The 27,047-nt window shown below is 47.3% G+C and overlaps 1 protein-coding gene across 6 annotated transcripts in view; it reads left to right on the plus strand.

The window, feature by feature from the left end:
• The window catches only part of CEMIP (cell migration inducing hyaluronidase 1), a 163,688-nt gene that overhangs the window by 3,061 nt on the left and 133,580 nt on the right, over positions 1–27,047 (plus strand). For 4 of the 6 annotated variants that reach the window (XM_060293760.1, XM_060293762.1, XM_030878471.2 and 1 more), the window contains one exon: positions 414–620. The exons of the other annotated variants lie outside the window; for them this stretch is intronic. The gene's annotated coding sequence lies outside the window, so the exon portion shown is untranslated. The remainder of the gene's footprint in view (positions 1–413; positions 621–27,047) is intronic. 6 annotated transcript variants of the gene reach the window in all.

Below are 27,047 nucleotides of genomic sequence, written 5' to 3' on the forward strand. Positions count from 1 at the left end.
CCTGCAGGGTGAAGTGAGGGGTTGCTGCACTACGGCAGCACCTGGGCTAGGAAACCCCTGAGTGGTCGTTACCAGGCAGGAAGCGCATTCCCCTGTGCTTGAGCCTTGCTTGGCTGTGAGACCCTGACCAAGGCATGCACTCGCTCTGCCTGCTGCATTGCCACTTATTTGTTTTCAGGTAGATCTGAAAATTTCCTCCAGCTCCACCTTCGGGGGTCTGTCTGGTAGAAATCCCTAATGTGTGACACACCACAGAAGTTTGGATAATGGAGTTGTAGTGGGTCCAATCTTACAGTTAGACTTTTTTTTTTCCCCACAAAATGTATGTGTGTATGTGTACGTGTCTGTGTGTGTGTGTTTCTGCCAGTTTCACGTTCTGGGGCTCTTAGATTTTCTATATTTTTTTTCTTTAGTAGATCAGAAGTAATCTTAGCTCCCTCCATCTGAAAGGAGTGGAACTGAAGGATGCAGTCCACAGATGCTGGGAATTTTTCTGTGACTTCTGTCTACCCGGTAATGTGAACGCAACAGGAGGACATGGGCCCTGGCTGACCTTTAAGTCCCGGTTCTCTTCTCTGGACTCCCATGCAGTTCCGGTTTCCAGCACACAAGACTTTCTGGTAGGAAAACTATTGAACTACAGAACACTTTTGGAGTATAGGGGCCAGAGAGGGGAGGGACTGGTGTGAAAGGCAGAAAGGGGCTCTTCACAGATCGTGTGGCATTCTGCCTGTTGCAGCAGTGTCTGTGTGTCTGGGACGGACGGATCAAATGGCAAGAGTGGCATTCAGTGGGGAAGGCCGGCGGGATGACAGGGGTGAATTCAGTTACTCTCAGCCTCCTTTGAAGCCCGCCGCTTAAGTGACCCCCTTTTAGTACCTTCTGTGGTATTGACAGAGGAGCACAATTTGATAGGATAAAAACATTTGGCACTTGTAGTTATAAATCAAAAGAGAAATACAAGCATGTGTGTTGGGTTCCTAAAAGGAACGAAGTTGTGCTTATGGGTTGCATTCACAAGAGCCTATATCCGTGATCAATCTAGGCTACGTCTCTCATTCCACACGACGGCAGATGCCCAGATGGATCATCTCATCCAAGTAATGCATCAGTTGTCTCCTTTTGCTTGGCTTTTATCATTACGTGGAGGCGATTCAGTTTCCTCTGAACAGGGAACAGGGGAGGATCGCATCCTTACTCTCCTATCTGGTTAGGTTAGTAGGAGTTTAGGATGGTAATGGGTCGGAAGGAGACTTCTCAGTACCGAGTTCCCTTTTATTGTTTCGCCAGCTGATAGCTGGGCCCTGAGCCTCCTTTCCCAAAGGCCTGGCATGTGGATATTTCGTTAAATTGGCTAGGGCTCCGGTGCCTCTCATAGTGACTCTCATTATCTGCACTTCCAGGGGCCATCCTAGTCTCTCTGGTAGGTTCCCTATCCTTCTTTTCCCTCTGTCTGCTTTGATGCGAGGCTTCCTTCAAACCTGGCTCTTCAGAAGAGAGGCTGCACGCAGAGAAATGTCATCAAATATGCATTTGCTTTCTGCTCAGTTCCCTCGGTGCCGGGAAGCACACTCCCCTACCCGGAGGGAGAGGACCTGCTGCTCTCCCCTGCTCCTGTTATTTTCCAGGGTCCCTCTCTAGGCTCAGCTCGGTTCCAGACATCCGAATCCATCCTTCCCTTCCCACCCCCTGCAGGTGTGGGAGCCTTCGGTAGGGGAGGGTGCGTGGGGCGCACAGGCAGCCGGCCTCCCCCGCTGGCGCTTACTCAGAACAGGTTTCCTCCCTCTAGCTCCGGACAGCCTGGCTCCTTGCATGGGGATATTGCTGAGGCATTATCTTTGAATCTTCTGCGAGGACAGCCACATGATAGATCGAACTCAGGTTTAAAGTGCTTTGACCAGACAACTGCTTTTGAAAACCCTGTGTGTTTCTTTCCCTCAGCTGTCCATAAAAGAGCTTAGCCACGAGGCATTTTGTGTTACAGGGAAGGCACGTCTAGAAACTGGTCCTTCCGGCATGTGAAGTATCTGTGCCAGACTTCTGCCTCTCCTGTTTCTAGACATCACTGGAGGAGGGGGCAGGAGGGCTGCAGACTTCCCCAGGAAGCTGGGGACCTTTTCTGGGGTCAGGAGTTCATGCTGTTGGCCTGAGACTTTCTGGCTATAAGGCATGGACCCAGCCCATGGGACTGAGGAAAGTACAGTGGGCAGGACTTTTCAGACTTTCACAGGCAAACAGATCACAGGGGCGCTTGTTAAAATGCAAGTTCTGATCAGGTCGATCTGGGGTGGAGCCTGAGCATCTGCATTTCTCACAAGCTCCCAGGTGATGCTGCTGGTCTGTGGAGCTCCCTTTGGGTCGCCAGGGCTTACATCACTGCTGACCTTCTGTGATGCCAACTCAACTCTTTTTGGTATAATTTAAGTCCATTTCTGATGTCCGAGTAGATGGGGCCCAGCTGGCCTGTGTCCTCCTAATGACCTTCTAACGACCCTTCAAATTCTTGGAGATAATTATTGTCACTCTTAAGCTGTCTTATCAGTAGACTAAATATCTTGAACCCCTTTGAGTTTCCCCTTTTCCTGGTCATAATAAATTTTCCAAAGCTCTCTGGACCGAGTTACTTTTAAGTGCAAGACCATTGTGCAAATGGTAATTTATCTTTGCCTGGCAGAGGCATTTGAATGTAATTTTGGTGGTATTAAGAGATCACTTGGGGAATTTCATCTCACTCTGGTTCCAGACACTGAGAATGCCTGTTTACATTTAAACAACTTCACTTGACTCTAAAGATCACAACTTTTTTTTTTTGGAACCTGAAAATGAAATTCAAGGCTCAATTGTCTTCCTCAGCTGCCCTCCCTGTAGCCTTCCTGTGGGGATGAGCTGGTAATCAGCGATGCCCCCTGCAGCCCAAGATGCAAGGGTGCAGTCGCACTGAGTCACCCACTGCCGCATCTGGAAGCAGGGAAGAAATTGAGTACAAGGTTTTGAGCTTCTTCTACGGGGCAGGCCCTGTGTTAGCCACTGGGGAGACAGAGCTGAATAAATGGTCTCTGTCCTCCAGAGCTAACAGTCCCACGGGGGGAGCAGACATCAGTGTCAGCAGTTGCCAGGCAGTGTGACCGAGGCGAGGACAGATGGGTCAGGAGGTGTGGTGGGCAGGGGGCCTGCCGGGGGAAGGCAAAGCCAGGGGACATCCCAGGAAGCTTCCCTGAGAAGGGGCATGAGAAGAGGTGCGTCTAGAAGGATTAGCAGTTTACGGGGATTTTTCTGGTGAAACCAATGTGGGGAGTGGCGTTCAGAAGGCATTTTACACAGAGAGGGGGCCATGGGGAAAGATCCAGAAGCATAGACAGGCTTAAACCTTTCACTTCCTGCAACCCCTCAGTTGCACAAAGCCCTGTACCTGAACTGCCCAGACCTTGGGCCACACCTGACCAAAGAGAGAGAGAGTCCTTCCGGGCAGCTATAGGTCTCTTTTGTTTCTTGGGCCAGTGGTTTAAAATTAATTTAACCATATTTTTTCCATAAAATCTTACTAAATCCTAATGTACAAACCAGAGAAAATGTGACTGCGGCTGGGAGTAGGGGTTTGGTTTTCGTCTTGAGGTCCTCAAGGGAGTCCACGGAGCTCTATGGGTTCCAAGGAACACAGTTTGGAAACCTCTGTCCTGGAGCCTCTCCTTTTGCTCTTGGCAGTAACATTAAGAGTGTTATCTTGGTCTTATCGTGGTCTGTCTTGCCAAGTCTTCTTCACATTCTAGACGTCTTGCTGGTTGTTTCGTCAACAATTTTCAATGAAAAGAAACCAGAATTATCCAGTGTGACACTCTAACGAACATGGGGTATATGGGATATGGGTGGGGAAGGAAACGTGGCAGGTGCTGTTTCAAAAAAAACTCCAGCCGTAGAGGACCACCGGAGGAGGACAATGGAGCTGTGAGCTTCTTGCAGAGATGGGCTTTTTATTTTCAACTTTGTTACTCAATCTTTCCTAATCTTACGAGGCTTTTCAGAGTCTCTAAGAGCTGGCAAGGAAAAAAAAGCATATTTCTAGGGTATAAGACTCAACAAATTCTACCCAGGATCTTGCATCCCTTTTCATTGATGTAGCCAAGAGTGAGTTTTGAAAAGGGACTGTAAGCCAGAAATATAAGAATGGAAAAGTTCCACTGGCCCGGGGTGAGGCGGAAGGTTTCAGTTCGAGCTGGAGCTCCCATGGGCATCTTCCAAAGCTCTCTTAAAGGAGGAAATTGATACTCTAAATGGGACAACGCCCAAAGAGAGCCCCACCCCTCACTGAAGGGTGCCGCCAGCCTTCAGAAAGGGATCTGAAGAGCTCCCTCTGTTCATAGAGACAGCTCCAAAAACATCATCATATCACTGATGTAAGGTGATGAAAGTAAGGTATGTTCAGTCTGGAGCGCTCCACTGGGTATGTGAGGAACCCTGATGGAGGGAAGGGGCAAACGAGGGTTCCCTCCAGGACGGGCATCTGTAGTTGTCTGGGGCTTGTTCTGCTGCCAGACCAGCAACACATGGAACTGGGCAGCGTCCGGGAAGGCCGGAGAGCTGGCAGTCAGCAGCCTCCGTATCCAGGTGGCCTCGTGTCCAGAGGTCTTGGTATCGGCCCCCATTGCCTTGGAAACTGGAACACCCGGAACTATGGCCTTGACTCCCAAACGCGGGGATTCAGCTTCCCCTTGCTTCCTAGGGCGGGACTTAGGCTGGGACGGGTGACCAAAGACACTGGTTCCCGAGGTCCCACAGGACTGTCTGATGGGTGGCCAGTGATGAGCCTGAGCTGTCCACTTGGGTGCAGAGGCTGCTGCCCGGCTCTCACCACGCTGCATGCCCTCCTTCCCTCCACTCCCCTGAGGGGGCAGTGGTACCTGCATGTGGGCAGTGAGTACACTGATGCCCAAGGGTACAGAGCTGGTACAGGATGACATCTTGGGGGTCTGTCCAGCTCTTAGTCCAATGCATCACTCAGCCGGGTGCCTTCTTTCCACGGCTCTTGTCCGTGCTGAGTGGTGTGGACCGTTATTCCCAGCTTGGTCTCCTCGAGTGCCCCAGATTGCTGGGTCTCCAGAGCCTCCCAGGGGACGGCGGGCATGCCAAACTGTTCTCCTTCCTGTAAAGAACAACGACAATGAACCTCAAAAGGATTGAGCCGGGGAGCAGATTTAGGCAAACTGTTAAATTTTTTCGTTTTAAAAACAAACTGGTGGTTTATGACGAGCCTGTTTCAAAGCTGACTGTGTTACAGCCCCTGAGTAATTCGCTCGTATGCTAATTTTCCGAAGGTTTGGGTTCAGGAAAACCTCAAACATAGTGGCTAAGTACTTTTCCTTTCCTTTAAAAATTGTGTTTATTTTGGGAGGAATTTAATCCATATGTTTCAGATCTATTTCCATGTTACTCAGCAAAAGGTTGTTATTTGCCCAACATTGCTAAGCCATGAGTGTGCTTGGGTCCTTTCTCTCTCCTTCCCACAGCCGTTCCCAGGCTCTACCCAATGGGTGCTCACAGCTGAGCCCGGGGGCTTGTGGCTGGTCGATTCTATAGCATTTTATGAGACACAAGCAAATGTAGGTACTAGAGGTAAAAAGAAAAATCAGTAATACTGGTTCTGTCTTTATTTAACATTTCGATATTTGATCCGCGATAGATTTTTTGCATTAATTTCAGTTTGTTAACTATTGCATTACAATATTAGCTATAGTGATGACTGAGTTCTCACCCTTCTCCCGACCGACCCCCTCTAGGGCTCCTTCCTGTTGGGAGGTCAAAGTCCTTACCGTCAGTGCTGCTTCTGTTCTGATATTTTCTGATGCAGATATCGGTGCCAGAGACACACAAACAAACTTTGGGGATGCTAAAGGCGCCTCCAGCTCTTAACCTACCTGTTGATCTGAACTGGGGGTGTAGAAGTCTTAGGGAAAGTGGAGAAGAGACGTACGTGGGTCCTCTTCAGACGTCCATGTGATCTGAAGGCGATATTTTCCCTTCTCCGTTCCTTAACTTCCTTTTTGGAGAGGGAAGGAATTGTGGTGTTCCCTTGTAGAATGTTTTGCCAGTTATGCTGGCCGGATGTGTCACCATGTCTGTGACTTCTTAAGAAGGAATTGAGTTTACCAGATTTCTTAATTCAGTACCTGGTAACAAAAGAGAAAGCAGTTGTGGGATTTGGGTTTCGGAACCCTCACATGCAAGGATTTCTTCTCACGTAAGTGATTTTGTAAAAATAAGAAGGCACAGCAATCTCGGTGGTGTCGATTTGGTTCACAGCTTTGAAGAAGCTGGGAGCTTCCTTTGGCCACCTAACTGTGGGCTCTGCATACACTTGGGCTTTCCAGGTGGCTGAGCTGAAATCTGTTTTCAGTTTTAAAATCGCTGGGCAATGTTGTTACAAATGGTAACATATAAACGTATCCCAGGATTTTCTGAGAATGACCAGGTAGTGAAGTTCATTTTTCCTTTAAACATTCCCCACATACAGTTACTTTAAACAAGAAGCTATTTTTAACGTGGAAAAAAGATGATGCTTCTATTGAATCTTGCCTAATAAGTATGAACTTGAGCTTCTGCTCTGCTGAGGTTGCTTGAGGACATCACCTCTCCAAGGTCAAGGGGAACAGAGAGGGGTAGAGTCGCACTTTGAATGGGGAATGTCCGCTTCACACAGGGCCCTTTGGTGGACTTTCTGGGAAACGTGGGGCAAGGCGAGGGTTTCCCCTCAGTGTGGAGCACGGGGCTGGCTCCCATCTCAGCCGCTCCCAGGATAAGACAGTCATCTCTTCATTCAGGGCTCAGAGGCAGAGACTCTTTTATGTTCTGTTCTATTCCCAAGGACTAGCATACAGCAGGTACTCAAATGTGCATTAAATGTACAAATGCATGAGTCCTGCCTCTGAGTCCCAACCCGCGTCCCCCCCCCCCACCCCCAAGCATGTGCTTTTCTCGGCGGAATAGAGTTGATGCTGAGTCTTGTGTATTCTGCTCTGGGAACTGAATGAACCCTGAGCCTGCCAATCACCTTCTCGGAGCTCTGTACTCTGGTGGCCCTGTGGTTATTCCCGTCATGTTTATTCGTATCCAGTGCTTCTTGAGCGCTTATAAATTCAGGCACCGGGCAGAGAACTTTACATACATCACCTCAGTTAATCCTCCTGACAGCTTTGAGGCAAGGCAAGGCCTCAGGTGGAGGAGTCTCTGTGAGATCCATCTGAGGTCACTTGCCTGGATGTCATGGAGTTGACGCAGGTCTGTGTGAGTCCAGAAACCCATGCTCTGAATAATGACTCATGTTCCCTGATTCTTAAACTTGGAGAAAGCACGTTGAGGGGAATATCGTAATTCATGATAAAGCAGTTTGAGAATAATGGCAACCCAGACACACTTGTTGATTCGCCAGTTCTTCCTGGGATTCAGAAATGACTCCGTGGCATCTCCCTGCCATGGAGAAGCTCCCAGTTGAGGAGATGGACAGACAGGCGTTCAGGTACCTACAGTCTGTGCTGTAAGGCAGGGGTGGACAATGTGGAAGCACTACAGATGGATGAGAAATAACTGCTGGGGAAAGAGACAAGGCATCATGGGGAACTGTTTTTTGATTGGGCCTTTTTTTTTTAATTAAAAAAATGTTTTTCTTTTATTTTTGGCCACACTGTGCAGCATGCAGGATCCTAGCTCCCCGACCAGGGATCGAACCCGCTCCCCCTGCAGTGGAAGTGCAGTCTTTTTTTTTTTTTTTTTAACGTCTTTATTGGGGTATAATTGCTTTACAATGGTGTGTTAGTTTCTGCTTTATAACAAAGTGAATCAGTCATACATAAACATATGTTCCCATATGTCTTCCCTCTTGCGTCTCCCTCCCTCCCACCCTCCCTATCCCACCCCTCCAGGCTGTCACACAGCACCGAGCCAATATCCCTGTGCCATGCGGCTGCTTCCCACTAGCTATCTACCTTACGTTTGGTAGTGTGTATATGTCCATGCCTCTCTCTCGCCCTGTCACAGCTCACCCTTCCCCCTCCCCATAACCTCAAGTCCGTTCTCTAGGAGGTCTGCGTCTTTATTCCTGCCTTACCCCTAGGTTCTTCATGACATTTTTTTTTCTTAAATTCCATATATATGTGTTAGCATACGGTATTTGTCTTTTTCTTTCTGACTTACTTCACTCTGTATGACAGACTCTAGGTCTATCCACCTCATTACAAATAGCTCAATTTCGTTTCTTTTTATGGCTGAGTAATATTCCATTGTATATATGTGCCACATCTTCTTTATCCATTCATCCGATGATGGGCACTTAGGTTGTTTCCATCTCCGGGCTATTGTAAATAGAGCTGCAATGAACATTTTGGTACATGACTCTTTTTGAATTTTGGTTTTCTCAGGGTACATGCCCAGTAGTGGGATTGCTGGGTCATATGGTAGTTCTATTTGTAGTTTTTTAAGGAACCTCCATACTGTTCTCCATAGTGGCTGAACCAATTCACATTCCCACCAGCAGTGCAAGAGTGTTCCTTTTCTCCACACCCTCTCCAGCATTTATTGTTTCTACATTTTTTGATGATGGCCATTCTGACTAGTGTGAGATGATATCTCATTGTAGTTTTGATTTGCATTTCTCTAATGATTAATGATGTTGAGCATTCTTTCATGTGTTTGTTGGCAGTCTGTATATCTTCTTTGGAGAAATGTCTATTTAGGTCTTCTGCCCATTTTTGGATTGGGTTGTTTGTTTTTTTGTTATTGAGCTGCATGAGCTGCTTGTAAATTTTGGAGATTAATCCTTTGTCAGTTGCTTCATTTGCAAATATTTTCTCCCATTCTGAGGGTTGTCTTTTGGTCTTGTTTATGGTTTCCTTTGCTGTGCAAAAGCTTTGAAGTTTCATTAGGTCCCATTTGTTTATTTTTGTTTTTATTTCCATTACTCTAGGAGGTGGGTCAGAAAGGATCTTGCTGTGATTTACGTCATAGAGTGTTCTGCCTATGTTTTCCTCTAAGAGTTTGATAGTTTCTGGCCTTACATTTAGGTGGAAGTGCAGTCTTAACCACTGGACAGCCAGGGAAGTTCTGAGGGGGACTTGAAGGAGTGTCCAGTTTGCTGGCCAGAGAAAGGAGGGTTAGGAAGTCAGGAAGAGCCGTAACTAAATTTAGAGAATCTAGAAAGCAGATATGTGAGGGAAGGTCTAGGAGTTCCCTGTCAATGAGACTGTAAAAGTGGGGGCAGGTGGTGATGGTCCTTCAAGGCTGAGTCAGGGCGTTCGGCCTTTCATGTAAGTGGCTTTGACGAGGGGAAGGGGTGTCGTCAGTAGTTGGACATTAGACCGTTGTTCGTGGTGGCAGGTGGCTTGGGTTGGGCTTGTGTTCCTCAGTCCTAAGGGTGGTCTTGGCAGGAAGTCCATTCCAGAATGCCAGTTCTCACTTGAGAATGTAGCTCCTAGGGCCCAGCAAAGGCAATAAGGAAACTGCACTGCCTACAGTGAATTATTGGTGCCCAGACAAGAGGGAGAACATTAAGTTGGAAATATTTCAGGGATCTCGTGGCCCGAGACCGTGCCAACGTGAGGGCTGGTCCTTCTGCAGGTAGAGCTCCAAGCCTTTGAGAAAAATGCTCTGAGACTCAGGAGTCTTCGGGATTATTCCTCCAGGCTGATGCCTCCCTGCTTTCTGTATCCAGTCTCACTGTGGGGTCAGAGTGTTCTAGTCTTCATCCCGTGGCCTTTGTGCTGACTTTTTTGTAAGCACCTTCGTAATTCTTCACAAATTCTTGGGCAAATTCCTAACTGCTTTGTTTGACTGACCTGCAGCAGAAGTGGTGGAAGGAATGTGGGCGAAAGGGACAGAATTTTCACGGGAGGCCCACCTTGAGGAAGGAGAGAGCAGTCACTGTGAAAGATGTTAGTCCAGTTCAAATAGTCCAGCTTAAACTGGATGAAACAGATACTCTGAACGCTGTCTGGCCTGCAGAGGTGCCAGGGTGACCTTCCAACCTTCATCTCTTTCCTGCCCTGTAGCTGCAATTAAACATTCAGGTGATTTCAGTGAACCAAACCCATCCACAGATATTCTCTTAGCGTTGCTCCTGTACCCAGGACTGTATTTCGTCCTACAGCAAATCTAAGAGGGCCCATCGAATGACCAGAGGAGAGAGGGGTCATGAGGTCTGGGGCTCTGCCCTCTGACAGAAACATATTAGTTTAGATTCAGATCATCAATATCTCCAAGATGGTTCTAATCAGATGAACGGAGAGAAATATGAAGGAAGTATTTCAGAAAAGACTCCTTTAGATTTTGCTGACTACAGAATTAACTGTTTTTTATATTCTTTCCTCATCATGTTCTCAAGCTCTTTAGCTTATATTTTCCTTGATTAGAGGATGTTAGAGATGGTGTCACGAGCTGAAAAGGGGCATGAGTTTGGAACCTTGCAGACCTAACTGTGCCTCCACCACTGATGAGCTCTGTGACCCTGGACAAGTTACTTCACCTCTGGGTGCCTTCGTTGTTTATTCACCCTCTAAAACGGGATGAGTGTGTATTATTCTGAGAATAATCCATGGCAAATAATAGTGAAATAATACACGGCAGACTTCTTAGAGTTGTGACCTGGTACACACGAGGTATATGGAGTGGCATTTCTCTTCCATTTGTCAACAGACTTGATTGGATTAGTAGACATTTTAAGTGGAGAGGGCAGTGCTGTAACTTCTGGGGGCATTTTCAAACGTTCGGACTTCGGTAAACTCGGGAAAGTATCCAGTCCTGCAGCCACCATCTGAATGGCCCAGGCGTGCGCTCCAGAGGTCGAGTGCGGAGGAAAAGATTGTGTGCCAAGTTCAGCATCCGCGGGGACAGGGGACTGGGTCCTCCTGGCTCACCACTGCCTCTCCAGAACTGAGCTGGTCCTTAACACACATGTATGAATGAATGACATTTTAAATAAATTAAAAAAAATTTTATTGATGTATAGTTGATTTACAATGTTGTGTTAGTTTCAGGTGTACAGCAAAGTGTCACTTATATTTATATTCTTTTTCAGATTCTTTTCCATTATAGGTTATTATAAGATATTGAATATAGTTCCCTGTGGTATACAGTAGGTCCTTGTTGTTTATTTTATATATAGTAGTATATATCCGTTAATCCCAAACTCCTAATTTATCCCTCCCGCCTCTTTCCCCTTTAGTAACCATAAGTGAATGAATGATATTTTAATTCTTTTTAATTTTTAAAAATTTTATTGAACTATAGTTGTTTACAATGTTGTGTTAATTTCTGCTGTACAGCAAAGTGACGGTTACACATATACATATATTCTTTTTCATATCTTTTTCATTATGGTTTATCACAGGATGTTGAATACAGTTCCCCGTGCTATACAGTAGGACCTTGTTGTTTATCCATCCTATATATAATAGTTTGGATCTGCTAATCCCAAACTCCCAGTACTTCCCTCCCCTCCCCTCCTCCCTCTTGGCGACCACTAGTCTGTTCTTCTATGTCTTTGAGTCTGTTTCTGTTTTGTAGATATGTTCACTTGTGTTGTATTTTAGATTCCACGTATAAGTGACATATGGTATTTGTCTTTTTCTTTCTGACTTACTTCGCTTAGTATGATAATCCCTAGATCCATTTCCGTGTTGCTGCAAATGGCATTATTTCATTCCTTTTACGGCTGAGTAATATTCCATTGTATGTATGTACCACATCTTCTTTATCCATTCCTCTGTTGATGGACAGTTAGGTTGCTTCCATGTCCTGGCTATTGTAAATAGTGCTGCAGTGAACATTGGGCGCATGTATCTTTTTGAATTATGGTTTTCTCTGGATATATGCCCAGGAGTGGGATTGCTGGGTCATATGGTAGCTCTATTTTTAGTTATTTTTAAAAATTAATTAATTAATTAATTTTTGGCTGTGTTGGGTCTTCGTTGCTGCACGCAGGCTTTCTCTAGTTGTGGTGAGCGGGGGGCACTCTTCGTTGTGGTGCGTGGGCTTCTCGCTGCAGTGGCTTCTCTTGTTGCGGAGCACGGGCTCTAGGTGCGCAGGCTTCAGTAGTTGTGGCACACGGGCTCAGTAGTTGTGGCACACGGGCTTAGTTGCTCCATGGCATGTGGGATCTTCCTGGACCAGGGCTCGAACCCATGTCCCCTGAATTGGCAGGTGGATTCTTAACCACTGCGCCACCAGGGAAGTCCCTATTTTTAGTTTTTTAAGGAACCTCCATACTGTTCTCCATAGTGGCTACACCAGTTTACATTCCCACCAACAGTGCAGGGGGGTTCCCTTTTCTCCACACCCTCTCCAGCATTTATTGTTTGTAGATTTTTTGATGATGGCCATTCTGACTGGTGTGATGTGGATGGACCTAGCGATTGTCAGACAGAGTGAAGTAAGTCAGAAAGAGAAAAACAAATATATAATATTGCTTATATGTGGAATCTAGAAAAACAGTACACATGAACTTATTTGCAAAACAGAAATAGAGACACAGAGGTAGAGAACAAACGTATGGATACCAAGGGGGGAAGGGGGGTGGGATGAATTGGGAGATTGGGATTGACATATTACGCTACTACGTATAAAATAGATAACTAATGAGAACGTACTGTAGAGCACAGGGAACTCTGCTCAGTGCTCTGTGGTGACCTAAATGGGAAGGAAATCCAAAAAGGAGGAGATATACACGTATAGCTGATTCACTTTGCTGCACAGCAGAAACTAACACAACATTGTAAAGTAACTATACGCCAGTTAAAAACATAAAAGTCGACCAGTTTTTATTCTCAAAGGTCCTCTCAAAGCCTTTATAAACCACTGTGCAGCGTGGATCTCCAGGAGGGGAGTGGCCTACCCAGCACTTCCCGAGAGCGTTCTCCATAGAGGACTTGGTGAGACTCACATGCCGGGGAGCACGTGTTGGGGAAATTCTGGGCTCAATATTGATTAGTGGATGAGAATAAAAAACAAAGACTGAGTGGAATTGGGCCCCTCTGCCCCCAGATCCTTAATTGGTACTAATTACAGTTTTATGAACACAGGTGTTACCTTTGAATTTGAGCAGAAGACTTTTGTCAAGTTATCTTTATAATCTTTATCATTTTATTTTGGGGACAAAATGTTGCCAAGTGGGTTCCTGGCTTGGGGGATTTGAGCAATGGTCTAACCAGGGGTCAGAGACCCTTCAGAAGTTTATCTCTGCTTTTCTGCTATTGGTGACTTTTCTCTGGTTTAACCACTGATGGTCTATTAGCTCTACTTCGCTTTTAAGAGGGGGTCCTACCTTGTTGTTCCAGACAGCTCCTAATCAGAAATTTCTCCCCCTTATTACCTGACACAAAGTAAGAGCAAGTTTACAGACTTGCCGTAACTATATCCATAGGACTGTCTTTTCAAGCACAAGTTTCTTCTTTGCTTACCTGGATTCATTCACTAGTTTCTTCATGCACTTAGCAATTCACTGGAATCAGCGCATACAATTCCAGATGCTGTATTAGGCCCTGGGGGATGCGGCAGTGAACAAAATGGGCCGAGTTCTGCCTTCGTGGAGATTGCAGTCTAGAGCAGTGCTGTCCTAAAAACAAATGTGTAAGGTGAGCCACACGTGGAATTCTAATTTTTCTAGCAGCTCCATCAACACAAAGTCCAAAGAAACAGGTGAAATTAATTTTAATACCATACTTTATCCCAACACATCCAAACTGTCGTCACTTCCATGGCTAATCAATATAGAAAGTATCAAGGTAGTTTACCGTCTTCTCTTCATACCAAGTCTTTGAAACCGGTGCGATTTTACACTTAGAGCGCATCGCCGTTGGGACCAGGTGTGTTTGAAGTGCTCGTTAGCCTCAGGTGGCCACTGTATTGAAGGTTTAGAGAGAGAGGTTTAGAGAGACCTATAAGGAAGTGCGCATGCGTATGTGATTTCAAACCATGGTTGGTGATACGAAGCGAAGTTAAAAGGTACCAGGAGGGGCTTCCCTGGTGGCGCAGTGGTTGAGGGTCCGCCTGCCGATGCAGGGGACACGGGTTCGTGCCCCGGTCCGGGAAGATCCTACATGCTGCGGAGCGGCTGGGCCCGTGAGCCATGGCCGCTGAGCCTGTGCGTCCGGAGCCTGTGCTCCGCAACGGGAGAGGCCGCAGCGGTGAGAGGCCCACGTACCGCAAAAAAAAAAAAGGTACCAGGAGAGAAAACAGTCGGGGCACCTGGGGAGCTGGGTGGTGGAGGGGGGAATGGAAGGAGTTGGAGGGTGGGAGGAGAGTCTCTTTGAAAGAGCAACATTTAGGCAGAGCCTAGGAGGATGCTAGGAGGTTTAGATAGACCGAGAGTGGGGCAGGAATGCCTCAGGCAGCAGGAGTGCATGGAGGCCCTGGGATGAGACCTGAGAGAGGCCCAGTCTGCCTGGGGCAGGGAAGGAGAGGGGCAAGGCAAGACTGGAGTGGAAAGGTAGGGGAGGGGGGAGGGGGGAGGGGGGGAGGGGGGTGGGGCAGAGGGAAGATCGTTGCAGCATCCTTCAAAGCACGTTCAAGACTGTGAACCTCGTTTAAATGCGATGGAGTCATTCAATGGTTTTAGGCAAGGGAGTTACATTGTCTGATACTTGTTTTTCAAAAGGGCCCTCTGGCTGCTCTCAGATGACTTCCTGTGGGTAGGGGGTGGCGGTGTGTGTTGCGGGGTGGGCAGCGGTTGGCAAAAGCAGGAAGAACACAGAGGAGGCTCTGGTGCTGGGCAAGGGGCGCAGAGATGGTGAGATGGCGGTGGAGGGAGAGCTGCGGATGGATCCCGCGGGTGTTTGGGAGACAAGGTGGGCGGAACGGGATGGTGGTTTGGACATAGGGTGAGGGAAAGGGAGGTGTCTAGGGAAACTCCCAGGTTTGGGGGCTGAGTACCTGGGTGGGTGCTGGGAAGACTGGAGAAGGTTTGGGTTGGAGATACACGTTCGCGACGCCAAGGGGCATGACCAAGCAAGAAACCTCGCATCTTTTCAATAGGGGTTATTCATTGCTTTCAAAAAATCAGTGACCTTTAAATGCTATGGAACGTTTAATGATTATCTCTGAGGGTAAGGTATGAAATTGCTTCTGTTCCATTTTGCAATTTAGTATTGCAGTTATACACAGTTTGTACCAGAAAGTATTTCCATAAAGAGATGCTTTTTTCCCCCCCACCACACTTTTAAAACACCTTGAACCAGACCTTAGCAAGGATTTTCAACAGAGATTTGGGTTAGCTTCTCTTTGCTGATTACGCTTAGACCACAGAGTGCTTTGCAAATGGGTAAGATCTGCGGCGAAATTCGGTGTCCCTGACGTGTACCCTCAGTGGGTCCATTTTTCGTCTTGGATGGCTCTGACTGAGAACTTGAAACCCAAAGTTGTACTCAACAGGAGCCTGCCAGGAGATGAATGAGCAGGCTAAAGGTACTCTGGATGAAATGCTCTTATCACAGGACTTTTGGTACGTGCTCCGTGTCCCACTTACATGGGTGATAAGTCAGCAGTGCTTTTATCAGTCTGACTTTTATCGAAACAGATACCAGCGCCCTTGAAGCTTTGAGTCAGTGCCAGGTGAATCAATAAAACCAGGAGATATTGCATTTGCTTAGCCAGTTTACTCAGCAAACACTTATTAATCAACCACTCTACACCAGACACGGAGCGTACAAAACACCATAATTCATTCCCCTACCTTACAATTCAAGGTGGGGTGGTCCTGTGAATAAAGGAGAACAGTAAGACATTCTATGTTCGTGCAAGGCACAGAGGGGGCAGAAAAGTGAGAGGACTCCATTATTCCTGGAGGACTTAATGCTTGATTCGAACCCTACGACATCGTGAGAATCTGTCCGTCAGTCAGAGAAGGGCTCTGTGGACACAGGGAGATCAGACAATGTGTTTCATGAAAGGAGCTACCAGCAATTCAATACGGCGGGAGTGTTTGGACAAAGCCAAATGGGGCGAGAGATGAAGGTTTGGAGTGAGAGATGTCCAGAGAACGGTTCCTTTTGGGTGATTTTGTGAAATATGTGAAATCTTTTCGTGTCGTCCAATCTGTTGATCGTCTCCTTCTGGATTTCTTCCATCAGTGTACAATTCTAGAGTCTTCTGGTGGTCCTGTGGATTGATTTTTAAGCTCCTTGACCTGCGTGGAATTTATTTCAGTTCGTGGTGCAAAGACAGATTCTAACTTAGTTTTCCCCTCAGTCAACTAACCTGTTATCCAAGCACAGTTTTCTTGAACAGGCTCTCCTTTATCCATTGGTTTGTACTGCCAGGAAAGCTTAGCTGATCCAGTTACCAGTGTAGAAGATGGCAGAAATGTGATAAGGCTAGCGTGGCAGGAATTCAGCCAGACATTTGATCTGACCATCTGGGCGGACTTCAGAGATTCCATCTCAGTGGACCAGGCCTGGCTATGTCTCCAAAGCTCTGCAGGGACGCGGCCAGCTCTGCCGGCTGTTCTGCTCTAAGAATTTAGCCAAATGAGGATCAGTCTGGTGGCACACTGGGCTGCTAGCCGGCGTGCAAGCTCTACATCTGGGCAGTCCCTGGGCAGCGCTGTCTGGGGAGAGGAGCTGGATAATTCCTCCTTGGGTTGGGTGGTCATCTCTGTAGCCTGAGAGAGACCACTCACTGGGGTGCCCATGCTTACCCAGACTATGGAAGCCCTGGTCCAGAGGGATGCCAGCATCCTGGGTGCAGTCTCTTCCACGAAACAGAAAGTTTTATGCACAAATAGTGTAAGGAAACCTGTTCCTAGCCTATGTTGAAGAGGCAGCTGAAATCCCCTCACCATCCTCCGGGTGCCCAGAGTATCTCTGTTATGACAGACCCCGTGAGTTATATGGTTGGATGTCCGTTCTCCCCCTCTGCCTGGGGGCTCACCTCTTATTTATTTATAGAGCCTCGGGGCCTATTGTAGGTTGTGACAGAGTCACTGCCTGCTACCTCTCTAGAATGAATGAACGAATGAATGACTAATAAGTGAACGCGGCCGGCTTTTCCATGTCTTCCCACAGCTGGACTAGTTAACACTGGTGGTGGCAACTCCTTTCAAACTGTTGGTCTTTCTCTTTATTAAAGTCCTGGGAAAACCTTGCCTGTAATGTCATCGTACTTCAGGACGTCTTCCTCATCCAAGGCTTTATTTTTCATGGAATACATGTGATAGTCACACTCTTGGGGTGTCTTTGCAAACCATATTTTCAAAACACTTACTTTATATCCAAGTTAGAAAAGAGATTCATATTCTAAGAAGATTTGCCAAGTAATTAAGGTTCCTACTGTTTCTGACCCTATTAAAAAGATGTGTAGGGGCAAAGGCATTGAGTTTACCTCTCCTTTTAACTTTCCAAAAACCTGTTAGAAAGTGGAGCTGTTGGTCTAGAGGTTTGGGGGCCAATGGGGAAACAGCTCAGCCTGGTGCACGGGGCCTTCCATGGCCGGACTGTGTCTTCCATGGCTCATCTGTGTCTCGATTCAACTGTCAGAACGGCTGGAGGCTGGCTGGTCTAGGATGTCCTTGCCCACATGCTTGGCGTTGGCTGACTTTCTTCTGAAGGAATAAGGGGCACTGGACCATGTATCTCTTATCATCCAGCAGGCTAGCCTGGGTGTGTTCTAAGGTGACTGATCCGGCTCTCAGAGACAGAGGGAAAGCATGCCTGGATCTCAGAACTCAATGGCATATCATCACTTCTGCTTCATTCTGAAGCAGGGCCAGCTCATGTTCAAGGGGAGAAGATTTTGATTCTGCCTTGTGATGGGAGAAGCTACAAACCCATATTGCAAAGGACACGGATCTAGGGAGAAGAGCAAAGGGTGGGGGGAATGGGGCCATATTTGTAATCAATCCACGACAATTGCCTTGGATAGAATTGCTTCCTCCATAGTCATAGTGCACTCGGATGTACTTATATGGTGACACCTTGCATGATTTCTCTCTGAGCCTTAAGTGTGCAAACATGTCGTGGTAACTGCATTCACCTCAGCTGGCACCTGGGTCATCAGTTAATCTTTTGGGGATGTGTTGGCCATCCATCCATCCTCCAAGTACAGTAACAAGGACAGGCCAGCACCTGGGAGTGGGAGTACCCAGGAGGTAGGGGACCCTGTGGTGGGAAGGGGGCCATGCAACACAGGATCTTGGCTGCATTTCCTGAAGGCTGGCTTAAGCCATCAGCTGCTGCAGGGCAGGTCCCAGAGCCCGAAGGAAGCCCTGTTCACCCTTCCTGATGCCCTTGCCTTTAGCCGGGTGTGGGTAGGCAGGTTCTGCCAGCTGAGGTTCCAGCCCTTACCCACCCTGTCAGCAATGCAGCCCCCAGAGGACCTCCTCCAGGCCCTGCCCACACACCCGGATGTTGACAGGGGCATGGCTCCAGCGCCAGCTTTCATGGATGGTCTCATCGCTTTTAAAATAATGACCGTGGGGTGTGGGCTGGCCAGAGTGGTGACATCACTTTGCTGCAATTCTGGGTCAGTTCCTGCTGCTTTTCACCACATCTTTGAATGACTGAAATAAATCTACTGGTTGGGTACGTGTCCTGGAAGGTTTCTGGCATGTTGACACTTCCATCTTGTGATGTGATCAGGAGAGCAATGGCTTTGAGGTCAGAGGTCCTGGGTTCAAGATTCTGTCACTGGCTTGCTGTGTGAATTCGGACCACCAGCTTCACTTTTCCAGGCCCGAGTTTTCTTATTTGTACAATGATGGATCCACCCCTGCTTCTGTAAAGGAATGGTGAGGTTGAACTGGGATCTTCCATCAGAGCCGCTGGGATGTGTGGACTGCACGAAGGTGCTGGAACAGGGGGGAAATGAGAGCTGAAATTCTCCCCCACTCTGCTCACGAAGCTGGTTGCCCTGGTAGGGGGGGCTGTGTCTGCTCTGAGGAAGGGGTACGTTTCTCTTGGCACAGAGGTGCTCCCAACTTGCAGGACTGCGTACCCTTGGGGCTGCATCAGCCCAGAGGCGTTGCCTCTTCCAGAAACTCACATAGATGCCCATGAGATGGCCCAGTCCTGCCTGTTTCCCCTCTGGATGTCTTCTCACTGGACCCAAGCTCACTGCTGTCAGGAAAAGGTTTTTCTCCCGAGAATAATTTTGGCTTTCACTTGGTTACTATTTTAACAGACCTTTAAAATCCTAAACCTATAAATAGTAAGAAAGGGTCATTCCGGGGTCACAGATTAGGATCATGGAGACTGGAGTGGAGTGTTTCCATCCCTGCCACCTTGATTTTATCTTGAACGATACCTTGTGGGTAAGGGATTGTATCTTCTCAATTATGAAATTCTGTTGAGTTTCCCCAGCCTTCCACCCACGAGAGCCAACATTCCGGTCGCCTCTGAGGCCTACGTGGTCCTGGCAGGAAGGAGAAAACCATCTGCACTTGCACTGGGTACAGACTTACCACGTAGAATGGCTTCTCAAGGCCATTGTTCTCCACGGATGTTTCCCAGAGCCCTAAGAAGAGGGTGATTCCTGAGCCCCATTGTGAACTGCCCCTGCCCTGAGAGCTCATTCTGTATTTCCTCACATACCTTCCTCGCCCAGTGCAGAGGTGGATGACTTCACACAGCTATGAAATGACCAGGCAGGAGCGGCATCCTCCCCATAGATGTATGAACAGTATTCAGGTCAATTTTTTAAAGATAAATTTATTTATTTATTTTTGGCTGTGTTGGGTCTTCGTTGCTGCGTGCGCGCTTTCTCTAGTTGCGGCGAGCGGGGGCTACTCTTTGTTGCGGTGCGCGGGCTTCTCATTGCGGTGGCTTCTCTTGCTGCGAAGCACAGGCTGTAGGCACGTGGGCTTCAGTAGTTGTGGCACCCAGGCTCAGTAGTTGTGGCGCACGGGCTTAGTTGCTCCGCGGCATGTGGGATCTTCCCGGACCAGGGCTCGAACCCGTGTCCCCTGCATTGGCAGGCGGATTCCCAACCACTGCGCCACCAGGGAGGTCCCTTCAATTCAATTTGGACCCAAACTTTTAGGCCAAATTGGATTAGGAAATGTGCAACCAAGAAGGTTTAATTTTAGGATTTTATGTAAAACAACACAAGCAAAACCAAAAAGAATCTTGCAAGAAGCAAATATAGTAATGGAAAATTCCCCGGGCCGGGAAGCAAGGCAAGGAGGGTGGTGATAATGATGGTTATGGTTTTTTGAATACCTACTATCTTCCAGGCACTATGATCAATATTTGCGTTTCTTGCCTCATTTAGGTCTCCCAGCAGCTCCACGAGGTTGGGTCTGTGCTATGCAGACTACCTAGGTGAGATAAAAGAGGCCTAGAGAAGTTAAGCAACTGGCCCAAAGACACACAGCGCATCTGTACGCGTGTGCGGTGCTGGGTGGATGGGGAGGCGTGCTGTTGGAGCTCAGGTCTCTTCTTTGCTTCTCACTCATTTTCTGTTGTGGGGAAGTGCCTAACTTTGGCCCTTACAGATCCCATCTGGAAAATGAATCTGTTGGACCCCAAGATCTCTTTTCAGCTCTGAATTACTCTGATCTCTATGACTTGCGTCTTGCTGAAGATAATGGTGCTTTGGGGATGCTCTGTTTGTAAATGATATGGCTGCCCCGCCAGAGAGCATGTGAGACAGCGTTGAGAGCGTAACGGTCATTTGATGGCGAGAGTTCTGGGATAAGGAGTACGAACCCCAAGTTTCATTTTCGGCTTCCACACCAAGTGGCTGTGTGGCCTGAGACAGGTTGCTTCTGAGCCTCAGTTTCCCCACCTGTAGACAAGAAGGTGGAGTGGGATTTTCTCCAGGACCCTAAGAGCCCTGGAGGAGGATGCCAGCCCCTTTCCCCAGCTTCTCCAGACATCCGAGGGCAGATTTTCATGCAGGATCAGACTTTGGAAGCATCTGTGTCTTTCCTAATGGATGACTGGGATTTCTTCACATCAGGTGAACATTTCAAAACTTCTGCAAAGGACTCTGACATGAGAGCAAAAGGATCTTCCTTTTGGGATAAAAACCAAGATCTTCCCTCTGGTGAGAACAAGCTGAGACAGATTTCTTGTCCTAGTACCTAAACCATGGGGCAAGCAGAAGGGCCGGGTAGAAAGAGTTTTGATGTTGCTTTTGTCGTTGTCGGGAAAAGTTTTAGTTCCTCTCTAACGTGGGAGGTAGCCCAGGCCTGAGTTTCTTGGAGAACCAATGCCGGAAGCAAGTCCCATGGCTGAGCCATCGTTGCTGCCCCGCGAGTGTACGTTTGTCCCTGCAGGCGTTCAGCTGGTACGAAAACCCCAATTTCTGTGTCCATACCCATCCCGCCCCAGCTCCCACAACTGCATGAAAGCAGGAGAGTCAGACTGACACCTCTTACCTCAAGAGCCCAGAGAGCAGGCTTGGCACGCTGATAAAATCAGCTGAGAGATCCTATCACCCCGGGAAAAACCGGTCAGCTTCATCCTGACAAAACAGCTAAAGGCTGTTTGCATTCTGTATGAGTCAGGTCCAGAGCAAAGGAATATACAGATGATGATTATGGGTGTTTTTAAAATCTGCCTCTTCCTGCCCGGCCCAGGACAATATTTACAAAGCAGACAAGCAAACAAGAAGCCCTTCTTTTCAGGTTTCGATGGCCTCGCGAGCCAGGCTCTTCCCATGCTGGCGTCCTTGCCCAGCACCAAGGTAAGTGTTGAAAGAGCGCCTCTGCCAGCCCCCTGAGCCCGCCTGCTCTGTGTTGGTTACGGTGTGGTTGGTAAGTCCAGGGCAGCGTTGCTCTTCCTTGAATAAGACACAGACCCCTTTTCAGGAAAAGCATTCTCAAGGATGTCCAGTGTTGACCTACGTCACCTTTATTATTTTGTTATTTAGATATGTACACACGTAACACCAGGTGTAAATTCCTTCAGCTTAGAGTTCTTATACAACTATAGATCTAAAACAAATTTACAGATGATATGCAAACAAGACTCTAACATGAATGAAATTCAGATCGTCAACATTACCTCGATATGCTGCCTCTCAGTTTCTGACGCTGGGCTTCATAGGAAAAATGCTTTATCGCTAATGTCTCGTATTTCACTTGTTAGTGTCTTGATTTATTTGGTTTTGTGTATAAAGGACCATTGTTGGAGTTATCTTGTGTCATCCCCTGCCCCCCCACCCCCGCAATGTGGTAACACTGAACTCATTTGGGGCCACAAAGCCATTATTTTATGAAGCCAGTTTCTGTAAAAGGAAATCAATATCTAACATGGAAAAAAATGTCACATACTGGTTAATGGATGGTCTTCATGGTGTGTTTACTGACTGCTAACGAACAATTGAATGTTGACCTGGGCTAGGTCAAGGTCCGAGTAGTGTACCTGCTAGCAGCCTTCACGGTATCCTACAGCTTGGGGGAGATGGGCGTGCCCATACCAACGTGTGGTGTGATGACTCACTTCTACCACTTATTCTAATTAGTGGGAAAACTTCTTAGAGGGCATCTAGACATCAGTTTGGTCATGTCTTGATCCCAGGTAATGCAAATGTTGGCGCTGAGATTGCGTGCAGCCCTTCATCATAACGATCGTGAACATACTTACGTTGTAGAGCCCCTGAGACGATGTCCGTAGCGGTCTCTGAACCCCAATTTTGAAAAACATTCTTCTGGAGACAAGCCCATGGTACTCATAGAGGATAAAGAGATCTCCCCAACAGTGAAGGATGGTCCAAGAGAAGAGTTTTCTCCCAGGAGCCAGGAAAGAGCAAATAGCATGAATTTACCCACTTGATCATTTATTCACTACGTATTTTCTGGAGCTCCATCTTTTTCATATACCTCGCATAGGGGATATGAGAAAGGGCAGTGGTGAAATTAAGTACATCTGCTCCCGTAGACAGTGGCTTGGGAGGGTTCGAAGCTCTTTGGAACTGCTCTCTAAACTAGACTCTAAGCCCCGGAAGAGAATTCGCATCTAAGCTTTAGAGTTATGGTACTTATTTTGCACAATAGTGTACTGTTTGATCGTATTTACTTTCCACTTCTCTTTTCAAATGACGTCTGGCCATTTCCAGGAATTGAATCCTAAAAAGAGTAAAAATTTGCCACCTTTAAGAAGGGTGGAGAGTGTGCTGCGGCCTTCAAAGGCCACTCCCTGAAGAATGATGTTAGCATAAGTCCCCAGTCCCTTCAGAGGGTGTGTGGGATGAGATAATGACCATCCGGATGTCTCAGTTCTGGTGCGTTTGTTTAAAATAGAAGAGCCTCAGTTTACGATACAAGAAATAGCCCGTGGAAGTGAATTGATGATCACTGAGTGACCATCAGAAACACAAAGTACCACGAGTTTTTGTGAGAGGTTTGGATTGTGGGGTGGACATGTTCAGGGCAGCTTTAAAGAAGTGATCAACTCATCTGGGACCTTAATCTCATCTGCAAAATCCTTTCACAGCAGCACGTATGTTAGTGTTTGCCTAAGTAACTGCAGGCAGTTGCTGGGCATCTTGGTGGGGGAATCGTAGACTCCTGCCCACCGCAACTGATAAATTGAGTTCTTTCTTAATAGTGATATGGACGTACAGCATGGTGACTTTGTTGAGACCACCCTTAGTGTCTTACAATGCAAAAGAAGTCTTACAAATATAGCTTTCAACTGTTTCACCTTTTGATCTGAGTAAGATTCGTTTTGGACTCTCCTGAAAAGCAGTTTACTGTTTTTTTTGAATCCTGTGTGCTCTTTGAACTTGTTCTTAAAATGGTTCAGTGACTTGGCTTCTTGGGAACTTTCTGTTCCTTGTTCATCCACCTACTTTCCTTGCCCATTCATCTACCCATCCACTAGTCTCTCCATCTACCAAATCACTCACCAGTCCGTCCGTCCATCCACCCATCCACCCGTCCATCCACCCGTACACCCACCCATCCGTCTGGCCTTCTGTCCATCTGGCCACCTCTCCAACAGTCTATTCAATTATACTTCCCCCATCCGTCTGCCTACTCAACCCCCCATCTACCCATTCACCTATCTATCCATCAGCCTACCCATCACCCAGACATCATCTTTGTTATTGATTTGTTAGAGCTGTTTTAACACTAATTACATGCTAGGCCCTGCAGTGGGCACCAGAATACTAGGATTAAAATCTCTTCCTTTAACCGGCTTATGCTCTAGTGGGGAAGGGAGACAGAAAAGTAAACAGATAATTCCAATTCAACATGAAAAATCCTTTAATAAAAGAATATATTTGGTGGTTTAGAAGCTCAAAGCAGGTAGGAGCTAATCATGTCTGGGGAACTCGGGCAAGGAGAAGACATACGAGTTGGCCTTTGGAGGGTGAGTTGTCTCACCCAGAGTGAGAGCCTGTTGCCTGCTTCCCCATGTCATGGGGAATGCAAGTGCTCCGATTCCTTCTGAGTGTGTTGTTTCGCCCAGTGTGATTGATGTCCTGCAGGAATCCCAGAGCACAGCCCTGGAGGGCTAGATCAGTGGCATTTGCTCCACTCTCTCCTGGACATGGTCAAGTGTAGTACTGACATGAACACTTGAGTCATGCCAGAGGCAACCTTGCTCAAACGACAGTGAAGAGTGTCTCATCCTGTATCACACTCTCTGGGAGCCTGATTTAAACACGACCTACAGACACCTTGATCTCTCTGGCGTAATTTGTCCAGCTGCTTTGAGTGCCAGGGAATTCATGTCATTGTGCTTGAGGGCTCGCAGTCAGCATGGCTTTCCCTTTGATTCCACATCCTCTGTTTTAACAAAGGTTGTTTGTGGCCAACTTTGGCAAACCCCTTACGAGTGTATGTTGTTCAGCAATGTTACGATTACCTGGGTGGCCAGTTCTGGGAACCACTTAGATGCTTTTCTCTTCAGGTCCATCTGAGGCTAATTTTTTTTTTTTTTTTTTTTTTGCGGTACGCGGGCCTCTCACTGTGTGGCCTCTCCCGTTGCGGAGCACAGGCTCCGGACGCACAGGCTCAGCGGCCATGGCTCACGGGCCCAGCCACTCCATGGCACATAGGATCTTCCTGGACCGGGGCACGAACCCGTGTCCCCTGCATCGGCAGGCAGACTCTCAACCACTGCGCCACCAGGGAAGCCCCATCTGAGGCTAATCTTGATTCAAGGTTTCAAGGTCATTTGTTTCCTCTTACCACCCCTGTGCTAGTATTCCAAGCTGGTATAAAAGAACATTACTTTTGTAGACAGTTAGAGACTCAAATCCTAGCTCTGCCACTAGTCAAGTGCATGGCCACGTGTGAGTTACCTTTCCTTACTGAACCTCAGTTTTCTCACCTGTATAGTGAACCTAGCGATGCCCGCTCGTGGGCTTGTGACGAGGATTATATGGGGTAAGGCACGTGAAGTGCAAAGCCCAGAGCATAGGAAAAATGCTCAGAGAAGGGGACTTGCTTTTGTCCTCGGTTATTGTAGTGATTTCTAGGGACATTTGATATTTTCAAGTTGTGTTTTGAGAAATCTCATATTTTTCCACAGGCAGACTTGGCTCCCTGATCAGACTAACCAGCTTTAGGGTAAACCATACTCACGAAAAACATTAGGTCAGGTTTTGTTTAAGGCAGCAGGATAGCAAATTGCTGGGTCTCATTTATTAGGCTGAGAAAACACTGAAATGAATCGTACAGTTAACAAACTCTTAGCTTAGGCCAGGGGATAATCACGTGCACTTGATCTTGAAAGGTTAACATGCCCTGTCCTGAAAAGGGATGGGCCAGAGGCCAAAAACAGCTCATATAAGACAGAGTTGAGCTCAGAGAAGCTTACACCAGGGCCAAGCTGAAACCCAGGAGGATGGGCTTCAAAAGAAATTCGCTGTTTTAACATCCCTCCGTGTTTTTCCCTTTACAGCGCGTGATGCGTTGTAATTTTATGAATGCTTTTGTCTCTTGGAAATAAAGGTGGAATATGAAGACTAAAAATGAGAGCCGATAATACCTATCCCCGCTTGACTTTGAGCAAGTGACTTGACCCGTCTGTGGCCAGAAGCAGGTCACTTCTAGTTCCAGAGGGGTTAATAAAGTGGGAGCAATTTAGCACTTCCTTCAGAAGGTGGTTGTCAAGATTGAATGCAGATGTTCTTAGGACAGCGGTTGGCACGTCGTGAGTGTTCTGTAAGCGTTAGCCACTATAATATCATTTGTGATAGGAGCAGTGGTACTGTTTTAAGAGTAGGCACCAGAGGTACCAGAAAGGTGAAGTAACTTGCCCAAGGTCAGACAGCAAGGGGCCCCCATCTGGATTTGAACTTGGGCAGGTGATTTCAAAGCCGGCACTCTGAAGTATGCGTTTCAGAATAATTTTGCTATCTTACAAAGATGAATTACAAATATCTTTCTCAAAGGCCAGTCTGATCGTTTTCTCTCTCACTTAAAACCCACTAGTCTCCTGGCTTCTCAAGGAGGGGAGGGTGTGTTTCATTTGCTGGAGTATCTCTGGGACCTGGCTTCTTACCTGGCAGCAGGAAAGGTTTACTGATCAAAGCTGAGACTCTGCCTCTCATCTCTAGCACCGTAAAGCCCACTGTCTCTGGCATGGCGGTCAGAGCAACTCAGGGCTTGGCCACTGTTGCCAACCCTGCCTGCTTCCCGCAGTTCCCTCTAGGCTCCAGCCGGGGCAGCACGGTGGCCCTCAACATAATCTCTGGTCATTTAGTCCTTTGCCTTTATTTATTTATTAACATCTTTATTGGAGTGTAATTGCTTTACAGTGTTGTGTTAGTTTCTGCTGTATAACAAAGTCATTCAGCTATAAGTATACATATATTCCCGTATCCCCTCCCTCCCACCCTCCCTAAGTCCTTTGCCTTTAAAGGTCCTCTTCAAGTTGCATATGTCCCTGACAATCTCTTGTTCGTCCTTCAAAACCTGCTCAAGGTCACCTCCTCTTACCTCAAGGCAGAACATACGGGTGCCTTAGAAGATGTCCTCACACACTGAGGCCCTTTGGTTGGACCTCAAAGGATCGGCTTTGGGCTTGTGAAGATGGGAAGGGTACCTGAGCCTGAGGGGACAGCATGGCAAAGGCACAGACCTGGAGCGACTTCCCTGGCGGTCCAGTGGTTAAGAC

This window comes from Globicephala melas, chromosome 2 (assembly GCF_963455315.2).
Source record: "Globicephala melas chromosome 2, mGloMel1.2, whole genome shotgun sequence".
In the NCBI taxonomy this organism is placed as follows: Eukaryota; Metazoa; Chordata; class Mammalia; order Artiodactyla; family Delphinidae; genus Globicephala; species Globicephala melas.